Consider the following 11237-nt stretch of genomic DNA (forward strand, 5'->3'; position numbering starts at 1 on the left):
AGTATTTTACAATTGCAATGATAAATATGATAACCAAAGGGTAAATGTTTACTTCTATATATGGACGCAACATTGTATGAGAGAATGCCTCCTGTTTACCTGGAGCCCACCTGCTAGTGTACCAACCCATTCCACACAGAGCTTTGATCTCAGAAACCTGGATCTTCTGAGTAATATGGCACTTTCCATTCCAGGCTTTTCTACTAGGGTCATTGCTCAGTTCACCTGACAAATCTAAAATTTTCATCAGGTAAAAATTGGAATTCATCACATCAGTCCATCAAGCCTTTTCCAATTCAATTCACAAAACTATGATATATCTTAGACTGCTTTATGCTCACATACTATAAATACTTGCTGATGTCAAAGTTATTTAGATTTAATTCTTTAATATTCAGTTCTGTCTTCTTACAAAATCCCTACATTTTCAACCATTATGATTTAGTAACGGCAAATGGCTGTTTTACTCCGTCCACGTGAGTATCTCTTGTTTTTCTGTATTCAGATTAGAATTACATTCCAAGTAATAGGATTATGCTGCCTCCCATAAAGCGTTACAGACCTTGGATTTAACCATGACGGTGTTCAGGGAATAAGGACACAATTAAATGACACGAATAGTACAGTAAAGTTGCTTTCTCGAAGTTGAGAGGCTGCCGCTTGAGAGACTCATGTTAACTCAGGGCTTCCTGGATGTTATCTCCCCACTTCAGATGAAAAGACATTCAGGGCATTGTTCTCTCTTTGGCATTGGTGCCAAGAGTCTGCATATTTCTTTCTCATGAGAGTGATGGGAAACCTAATACAATTTGGGGAATTGAGTCATTTTGCCTCAAAACCTGCTCAACTCACTAAAGTCTTTGAAAGACATGACTTGGATTCTGAAGAGCAAACTAACTAGAATGGGATATTTCAGTGTTTGATCATTGCTCAGGTTACAGGACACCCGAAAAACTCAATTTCCTACTGTTTGCAATAGTTTTTGAAAGCTGCTGCTTCCTGATAACTTCCTACAATCATTCTGTGATTCAAAAGTTATATACACAAAGAAGACAAACACAGATGACAGAAGTTTATTTCCAACTTTTAGATCTCATGAAGAGAGACACTTTGAAAGCCTGAAACACAAATGCACGTTTTAGTAAATGACACTCAATGAAATGGAAGATATCATTATTCGCTATAAAATACTCCATGATCCTCTTACAGATCATACTCAACCTTATCTTTGGTTCATTGAGAGTTTACTTAAAACCATACCAGCGAAGCCCAAAAAAGCACTGAAGTCATACAAGAGCTTGGCTAATAATTTAATCACATGATTAGGTGCCTGAGGGGTCTGAGTTTCTTGGAAATTTTGTATTGAGTGAGAACTCAGGAGGGTTCCATAACATGACAACCTGCTGATTCAGCGTCCTGTTCTCTACGATCTATTCCTTCATTCACCAACTTTGCTGTCAACCGCCACAAACGCATTAATGAATACCAATAGCAAGTGTACATGAAGAACAAAATTAACACATTTATGATTTTTTTTCTAGAAAAGTAATGGATCTACAAAATGATACTGTAATGTGAAGGAATAGATTTCATCTTCCTTGGTGGAAAAATGTCTATTATTGAAAACCAGGTTTCCCAAAGTATGGTATATTGTGCTACCGAGAGAAAGCACCAAGATTTTGGGGCTAAATGAATAGTTACTTAATTATTTATTCACTTAGTTTCTATATGGATAATTATTCAAGTGGTCATTAAATACAGGGAATTTTGTGAGGGGGGGATGTGAATGGCAGAGGTCTGAGAGACTGCGGTGTGGGTGTTTTTAAATAACAAAAGATGATCTCCTGTGGAGGAAGGAGAGACCAAAGGAGGATTTTAGCAGGAAATTTTAAAAGAATAGGTCACAGAAAAGGCCCGAGGGGTGCATCTGGAGTGCTGGTAGGGGTGGGCTGGGTATAAGGAGGCTTCTTTTCCATAAAACTCATTCTGGAAACTGTTAGGTTTTCTCTTTTAATGATGGGCAGGGAAAATTAAAGGCAGCAGAGCCAGGCAGCAGGTTCCAGAGTGCTCTAATGGGGTGAGGAACCACCCCGGAGGTGAGGAACGCCTGAGCAGCCCGGGGGGGTGCCTAGGGGTGGGGGGGGGGCAGGGAGGGGGCCAGGGAGTGGTGGGGGGTCAGCCCTTCCTTGCAGTGACCACAGAGGCCCCACGACAGGGCCGTCCCGCTCTGGTCCCCAGGGCTGCGTGGATGCAGGGAGAGAAGGAGCCGTTCTTTAGACTCAGAGATGCTGACCGTCGGTAGGTCATCCCGAGGGGCCGCGGCGTGGGGAAGGGGGCGCGAGGGACCCCGGAGGCTGCGGGGGGACACTGAGCACATGCGGAGTGGCCCCTGGGTCAGACTCCGGGACGCGGGGGGCCCCTCTCCCTGGTAGCTGCTCCGTGTCAACGGCGAGGGGGCTAATGGTGCTCGCCGCCGCTGGATCCCCGATTGTCTGACCTTGTGTTGCTTGCACTGCTGCGCAGGGGCGGGGGGGGGGGTGGTGCAGAGGGTGGGGGTGCAGAGGGTGCAGGTGCAGACGGTGCAGGTGCAGGTGCAGACAGTGTCGGTGCAGACGGTGCAGCTGCAGGTGCAGGTGCAGACGGTGTGGGTGCAGACGGTGTGGGTGCAGGTACAGGTGCAGACTGTGGGTGCAGGTGCAGGTGCAGATGGTGCAGACGGTGTGGGTGCAGGTGCGAATGCAGGTGCAAGTGCAGGTGCAAATGGTGCAGGTACGAGGGCAGGGTGCAGGTGCGAGTGCTGGTGCAGGCGGTGCGGGTGCGGGTGGGGGTGCAGATGCAGGGACAGGAGCCGAAGAGGGCGGAGGCCAGGGCTGGTGGCCCTTCTGCAGACGGACGCGCAGAGCTCAGGTTGCTGACCGCCCGAGAAGGTTCTGCGAGCGTCCTGTGTGCACCACCACCTGCGCTAACCCGCACCTCGCGCTCGCCTCGCGTTCACTTCCTGTGTTGGCAGCGCTCTGAAGTCTTTCTTTACCTTCCTGGGCCTGGTCCTCAGTTTCCCCCTGAAGCTCTGGTAACAGGACAGGTTGAAATCGTCTTCACATTGCTGCTGCCATCACGGTCGGGGCCGCCTGTCCCTGCGTCTGTCCCTGGACGGTGGTCCTGCCTCACCTCCCCGCAAGCACACCAGGCAGATTGGACTACGGTCCATCCTCATGTATTATGACCTTATCTTAACTTGACTGCATCTGCAAAGACCCTACTTCCAAATAAGGTGGCGTCCCATAGATAGCGGGGTTCGGACCTCTCCGTGTCTTCTGTGGGAACACACTTGAACCTGTCAGAGTCATCTTGCCGCTGACATCCCCGTGCATGTGAAGAGCTCGGCGTCCTCTCCTGCGGTGAAGTGGACTCATGTACTGTATGCGACGCTCGAATGTGAAACCCCTCATTTCCTTCGGAGGGAATGTGATAGAAGGTATCAGAATGAGGGCTGTGCCCCCAGATCCCAGACTAGACATCTGTCCTGAAGTCACCGTTGGGTGTGCGGCAGAGGAACCTTCCCCGGGTACTTCGTATTGCATGGAGAGTAATTAGGTTTCTCCCCAAGACTCCTGTAGTGGGGAAACCCTTTATTCATCCAGCCAACATGAAAGGAGAGCGCTCTTTGTCTCGGGCACTGCACTAGATGCTAGGGACACAGAGGGGAGTAAAACGCTCTTTTTTCCTTGCTCTAGTTGGAGGAAAAGGCTAACAAACAGATTGCAATGTGAGAGGCGCTAGAATGGAAGGGTATGCAGAGGACCACGAGCCTTTAGGACCCACATTTACTAGTAGGGGAAGGGATGTCTTGAAAGGTAGTTTTTAAGATGGGACGACATGATTTTAGCGGCAGACAAGACAGAGAGAACAGCAAGTGCTGGGCGCGTGCATATCAAATGTGAGCGACGTGCCTGGGATCCGAGGACGAATGGAGGAAACCACCCGCGTCAAGTTGGAAACGCACCGTCAAACCAGAAAAGCTCCTAGAATTCTTGTCTATGGAATTTAAAATTGATTTCCCAGGTCATGGAAACCTTTTAAAACACCCAAAACCGGGGGGAAGTCACGATCCTATCTGTGTCTCAGGAAGAAAGCCCCGGCAGCGTGAGGCCTAGAGCAGGGCCTGGGGACACGGAGGCCCCTTGGAGGTTCCAGGCCTGAGCGGGCGGAATGAAGGTCTGGATTCGAACTGGTGTGGGGAGCAGCGTGTGGCTTCTACGCACAGCCGGGTGGTAGGGATCGAAGGACTTGGTGGCGGCCTGGAAATGGAGGGCAAGAGGAGGGGATGAAGGATCTGCGGCCACCGAGGTTAATGCCCCTAGTCACCCCGAGAGAGAGAGAAAGGATAGAGAAGGGCACGCGTTTCTTTTTTTTTTTTTTTTTAATTTTTTTTTAAATTTTTATTTATTTATGATAGTCACACAGAGAGAGAGAAAGAGAGGCAGAGACATAGGCAGAGGGAGAAGCAGGCTTCATGCACCGGGAGCCCGACGTGGGATTCGATCCCGGGTCTCCAGGATCGCGCCCTGGGCCCAAGGCAGGCGCCAAACCGCTGCGCCACCCAGGGATCCCGGGCACGCATTTCTATTAGGGCAAGAAAATGAGCTCATTTGAAGAGAATAGGTGGGAGAATGAGAATAAGAGTTCAGGGTGATCAAATCTAAACTCCAGCTCAGACGAAAGCCAGCAAAGAAAGGACTTAGAAACCTGTGTCAGTTAGACCCGGGTTATGGTGTAACCGCTATCAAAGTAATCCTGGTTCTTCATCACTTGGCGAAGGTGCATAACCTGCCCCCCTTCCCTCCGCCCTCTCCGTCTGTGTGCGTGTGCGTGTGCATGTGCGTGTGCGTGTGCGTGTATGTGTGTGTCTCACTCGCAGGAAAAGCCAAACTGAATGTCCTTTGTATACTCTTGCAAAGTCACTCCCATGCCCACTGGGCGGTCAGTACCCCCCCCCCCCGCCGTGGTCCTGGCCCGGCCGTGGCGGCAGGTGTGCTTGGGCTGCAAGCCGAAGGCTCGCTCGGGGCGGTCAACTATCAGCCGCTCCCTTCAAGGAAGTGGTTCTCAGCAACTTCCACAAGTGCTACTTCAAATGCTCCCTCAGTGATCTGAGATGCATCGTCCAGCTTCCGTTCTGGGTTTAAGCAGAATGGGAGGCCCTCACGTGACCATATTCCCGGCACCTCAGCCCAGCAGGCTCTGTCACCCGCAGACAGTAAGCGCCTTAAGGGGAGAGGCTGTGCTGCCGCCTCACTAGCTGTTGCTGACGGGTTGTTAGATGTTCTTACTCTTCTGTTTCTACTCCAGCTGAAAGTCCAAAGACTCAAAAAAAAAAAAAAAAAGCTAAGTACTATTTTTAAAAAATATTTTTGTCTATTTATTCATGAGAGACACAGAGAGAGACACAGGCAGAGGGAGAAAGAGGCTCCATGCAGGGAGCCCGATGTGGGACTCGATCCCGGGGCTCTAGGATCACGCCCTGGGCCAAAGGCAGCCCTAAACCACTCAGCCACCCGGGCTGCCCTAAGTACTTTCACATAAGGTTTCTGTTGGGTCCTCAGGACAGAGAGAAAGGCGCTATCTGGACTTGGGACAGGGCTATGAAGAACTGAGTCACTCCACCTTGGAAAGTAGGGATTTTTAAATTAAATGTGGTAAATCAAATGTACACATCTTTCCTTGCTTCCTACCCCCCCCCCCCCCGGAAATCACGCTAACATAGAAATAAAATATTTTTAAAATGGATGTAAACCACAGAGGCCAGAAGGATATGAGCTGAACGTCACAGAAGACACAGGATAACCAGATGTTCTGGGGAGATGGAAAGAAGTTGGATACCTGGGAACTATGAGGGGAGGACATGGAACAGCGTGGCGGCGCTGGTGAGAAGGTGAGAAGGAACCGGGAAATTCCCCACGAGAACCCCACAAGTGCATCCCTGTAGTTCAGGGCACGTACTGGGGCTGAACAAAGAAAGATTGGGACTCTGTGTAAGGAGCAACCACACTCTCAAGCCCTTTTTCCTAGTGGACCAGGTAGGCAGCCACCCTGCCTCCAACCCTAGCAAAGCCACCATTTAGGGCTGTAAGCTTCCAGCAGAGGTGGAAGCTAGGGATTGTGCGACCTGTCTGATTTACGTCATTAAACTGAGGATATTTTTGTCTCTCTGTTGGAAAGTGTGGAGCCAAATTAGTAATATAACAGGGGCACAAAATAGTAAGTAAGTAAAAATCGAATCTATTAACTTCGGGAAAATGAAAACAGTGTAAGAAAGAAAATGGTAATAAACATTATGACGTGAATGGCAGTTACCTACTTACAGTAATATAAACTCTGGATATAAATCGAAGGAAAAAAATTTTAGGCTTTTATTTTAATTCGAATCTGTTACCATACAGTGTGATGTTGGTTTTGGGTTACGACACAGTGATTCAGCAATGCCATACAACACCCAGTGCTCATCATGACAAGCTCGAGCCTTAATCCTCATCACCTGTTTCACCCATTCTCCCCGCCACCACCACCTCCCCTTTGGTAACCGCCAGTTTGTTCTCTGTAATTAAGAGTCTGTTTCTTGATTTCTCTCTCTTTTTCCCTTTGCTTGTGTGTTTTGTTCCTTAAACTCCACATGTGAGTGCATTCATATAGTTTTTGTCTTTTTCTGACCGACTTATTTCGCTTGGCATAATACTCTCCATCCACGTTGTTGCAAATGGCAAGATTTCATTCTTTTTTTTATGACTGAATAATATTCCATTGGATCAATGTAGCACATGTTTATCCATTGATCAGCTGACGGACACTTGGGCTGCTTCCGTGATGTGGCAGTGGTAAATAATGGTGCTATGAGCGTAGGGTGTGCATGTGTCCCTTTTGATCAGTGTAGACCCTGAATATCAATCAAACAAAATTATTTTATTTTATTTTATTTTATTTTATTATTTTTTTAACAAAATTATTTTAAAAACTAAATTGAAAGAGGAACAAAGAGGGGAAATATTTGAGAGTGGAGGATGAAGTGGAATAGAATAGCTAAATTCTCATCTTCTACGGTTGGAAGTCATTAGATTATGTCTAACGGTGGAGAATCCTGAAGCGGAAATATAAGCATGATTTAGGTGCTCTCAGTGAACTAAATGTAATTGCCTGTGATGATTTTGAAAGCATGCGATGTATTGCTTTGATAGCTTTGAGTAATAATTACAAAAAACAAAGTAGGAAGAGTTTGTTTTGTAACTTCTGACCAAAGAAGAGAAAGAAGGATTGAAGAAGGAAGGAAAGAGAGTGAAGACGGGATTGAGCAACAAAGTGCGAGTCTTTGTTCCGAGGACCAGGGCTTTGAAATGTAATTTTACTTTCTGAGGACCAAAGCCATTGTGCAGGCACACGGCTTGGACACTGAACCCTGACACTCCCTGCCACCCACCCGGGTTACCGTGCACAGTGTAGACTCCAGGTTGCCGGTACCGCACTGCTCCTTGTTTCCGCCGGCAGGCCTCATGGTTCCCGGGGTCTCTTGCCTAAGCAAATAGATGAATTGTTACAGGAACGTCCCAGGTAAGAACCACCTGCTCTTCAATAGAAAACAGTAAGAGCCTCCTGGAATTGCTTGCCTCAATTCTCGCTCTTCCCAGCACTCCTAGGTTGCTAAGTCATGATCCCTGCCCACGAAGAACCAGCCCAATGCCCAAACGGAAAGAACCACCGAAGCCAAACGTCCGCCTCCCCACGACTTCCATCCCTGCCTTCCTGCTCCGAGGTACCGGCTCCGCTCTGTGGAGGTCCGTCCTCCTTGCCACGGCACGAGTAGGCTCGGCTTACCCTTGTGGACTGGCCGCGACGGTGATACCCGGGCGGCCAGTGCTCCACTGTCTGTTGTACCTCTTTGTTTTGTGATGTTTGGGTTTTCCACTGCCGCCGTATAATCTTTTCTCCAGAAAGCCTCATTGGAGCCACGCAGGGCTCTGTCTGCGTTTTCTGTGACCTGAGGCAACTCGGTGTGGAGCAGGGACAACACGTGCAGGACAGTAAATCACCCTAAATCAGGCTGACTGAGCAGAAGCGGCAGCTTGGAAGCAGAGCCATCACGGACAAAGGCTCTCCCCTTGACCAGACCTCAGCCAGGCCCTCCCAGCCCTCTGCAGCCGGCGTCCCCGCCTCGTCAGGTTGGTGAGAATCCCTCCACCCTCGACACCTGATCCAGTTCCTCGCCCCCCACGTGTCATGTCTAAGTGCTCGACCTGCCTTTAGCAAGAATCCTATTAATGGGTTAGGAATCCTCCTCCCTTTGATGCCTCCTCTTAGCCGTTTTCCATCCACTGATCCCCTTCCTGACAGTCGGCTGTAAATCCCCAGCTGTCTCTGCTCTATTTGGAGTTTAGCTTAATCTCTCTCTCTAATTGCAGTCGCCTTGACTGAAGTCGTCTCTGCAGTTTTAACAAGGGCCAGAATAGTGTCTTCTGTAACACCGCAAAGAGCCCACGAGGAGCCATCACCCGACTCCCGTGGAGAAGCCCAGACGTCCCGCACGTTGCGGGCTAAGGGATGGATGCATCTCCTCTGAAGTAGGGTGAATGTGGCTAATACCTGGAGAGCACAGGGCGAGGCCCCCACTGAGCGTGATCTTTACTCCCATCCCGGGGGTCGGCAGGAGTCAGCAGCGTGCGGCTGGGTGGCAACAAAGGCCGTTCCCGGGCATTTCCATCAGTTGAGAAAAGTTAGTTACACGACACGACAGAAACTCTACTGCGTGAACTCTAAATCCAACTAGTGGAAGGCAAGGGGGAAAGGCATACGAAAAAACCTTTTCTTGTCTTGAGAGAAAAATACGGAAACACAGATTATTGCTTTTAAGTGGGTTTGAGAGATAACCTGGCGTAATTCCCTCATCCTCCTTTAGCTGAGGCCCAGGGAGCAAGTTGAGTAGCCGACGGTGGTGTCCGGGCTAGAGCAACATCCGGCCTCAAATCCTGTTATCTTTCTACCACACTCACTACCTCCCTATTAGTTTTTCTAGACAATTTCTTATGAATTATTCTCTCAAGAATGAAGAAGACTGAGTTGCTTAAAGATAAGGCCTAATCCTTACAGTTGTTTACATGAACTCCGATGCCTGGCACCGTGCGGAGCTCGTAAATCATCTCCGCAAAGGTTCAGGAAATTGATTTTCCGTCCTGCCAGCCACCTGCACGTGCACGGACTCTGATAGATCCAGGGTAGGTGGCAAGGCCCACGGCAGGGGGTATTAGTGAATTATGGTTGCCTGTTTCTGACCGTGTCACTCATCCCTTTAAAAAGAAAGAAAAATGGAATGAGATTCACGATGAGGTGACTCTGTACAATATTCTTGTCATTCAGGACACACGAAATCAAAGGGAAAGAGAAACTAAAGCGCACAGGGTACAGGTTGCTGTTCCAGAATTCTCCGAGTTCTCTGCCCGACGAATGCAGCTTCTGAGGAGAGGAGAGGAAAAAAAAAAAAAAAAAAAAAAGGAGAGGAGAGGACGGGCGCCCCCAGGCCTCAGCGGCCAAGGAGAACGGGCCGATCAGCTCCCCGCTCTTGAAAACCCGAACTAGGGGAGAAGCCATCTGCCAACTGCTTGTGAGTGCAAGGAGCAGCGAGAGGGCACACTGGGAAACACGAGCAAGGGGCGCGGGTGGGGGTAGGGCCAAACCACACGCAAGCCGCAGCGGGAGGAGCCGAACGACAGCCAAGCAGAGGACGCGGGGTCAGCAGAGAGGAGGATGGACGGGAGCCCAGAGAGCAGCGACGTGGCACCGCGGCCACCGCCCTGCACCTGGTGTGGAAAGCAGGTGCAGCTTGTTTAGCAGGTTGCCTTCATTTTAATGGATCTTCAGGGAACTTTCCATTTCGCCCAACACACCTTCACAACAGTTCCTCGCTTTACTTGGACTAGCTCAAGTCATATTATTATTATTATTATTATTATTATTATTTTTGCAACAAACAAATCTAGGTGAGACAAGGGCTAAGGACACACTCCGTTAGGCCTTTCAAGGCACTGTCTTTTTTAACCCTCTTAACACACTTGCAAGTTGGGTACAATTACCCCCAACTTAGAATATGAAGACAAAGCTAAATTAGGAAATTTGTTGATTTGTTGAGATTCACCTAGCTACTGTGAGTCCCAGAGCTGAAAATCAAGCCCAAGACTGCCTGGCCAAAGATTTTTTTTTTTTTTTTTTTTTTTTTTACCACTTTTCTTTTTAAAAATAAGACAGAAAACAAAATAAGTCTTAAAAACCTTGGGATCCCTGGGTGGCACAGCGGTTTGGCGCGTGCCTTTGGCCCAGGGCACGATCCTGGAGACTCAGGATCGAATCCCACGTCGGGCTCCCGGTGCATGGAGCCTGCTTCTCCCTCTGCCTGTGTCTCTTCCTCTCTCTCTCTGTGTGTGACTATCATAAATAAATAATAATAAAAAAATTTAAAACCCTCTTTGCCCAAAGTTGGTAAATACCGTTACGTTCCACATATGCGAAGATAGTACATTTAGGTAGTTTTGTTTTTTTAGTTCCTTATTTTTTCATGTGGGTAGTTTTAATAGATGGGGATCTAAGTCAAAGAAAAAAAAAACAAAGAAGGAAAGAAAAGAGAAAAGAAAAGACAAAAAAGAGTGTCTTTAACTTTGACCCAAAACGACTTTTAAAAGTAAAATACTTGAATAAGAAAAATGAGTTTAACTGACCTTTGTGTTTTTTGAAGTGTGTGTTTTTGGCTTTTCAATGTAAATGCATGATTTCTAAGATACACGAGATACGTAAGGAATAGTTTGCAAGCCATGATTCATAGGGCAACTTCAGAAGAGATCATAACTGATCATAATCTACCGCTTGAATAAGGAAGAAGCCCGTGGATTTTAGCAGGATGTTCAGCCTCACGCTGAGGCATCACATGAATTGATTTGTAAGACAGCGTGGATTTAGCAACCAATCTTGAATGGCCCCTCACCCCAGTATTTTCTAGGTGTGTAGGACCCTAAAAAGGTTCCTTGAACCTTTGACTTTGGGTTTCTTGTCTATAAAAACAGTCATGAGTGTAGAGCAAAACCCATCCCGAGGGTCTCTGTGAGGGCGAAATTAGAGAGCTCTGTTCGTGAGACCACAAATCGACACTTGGTAAGCACTTATTCCTTAATTTTCCCCTTTTTAAAAGATTTCATTTACTTATTTGACAG

At 47.9% G+C, this 11237-nt stretch overlaps 1 long non-coding RNA gene across 5 annotated transcripts; it reads left to right on the forward strand.

Moving 5' to 3' along the window:
• Positions 1-7210: 7210 nt before the first annotated feature.
• On the forward strand, positions 7211-10302 carry LOC119866694. Of its 5 annotated transcripts, none has more exons than XR_005369261.1 (4): positions 7211-7596; positions 7674-8204; positions 8472-9254; positions 9397-9511. It is a non-coding gene; the product is annotated as an uncharacterized LOC119866694 (long non-coding RNA). The 5 variants fall into 5 exon arrangements; XR_005369264.1 differs by having other exon boundaries at positions 7214-7596; positions 7674-7845; positions 7977-8204; positions 8472-10302; XR_005369263.1 differs by having other exon boundaries at positions 7221-7596; positions 7674-7820; positions 7977-8204; positions 8472-10302.
• The last annotated feature ends 935 nt before the right edge of the window (positions 10303-11237 follow it).

Source organism: Canis lupus, chromosome 14 (genome assembly GCF_011100685.1).
Source record: "Canis lupus familiaris isolate Mischka breed German Shepherd chromosome 14, alternate assembly UU_Cfam_GSD_1.0, whole genome shotgun sequence".
NCBI lineage: Eukaryota > Metazoa > Chordata > Mammalia > Carnivora > Canidae > Canis > Canis lupus.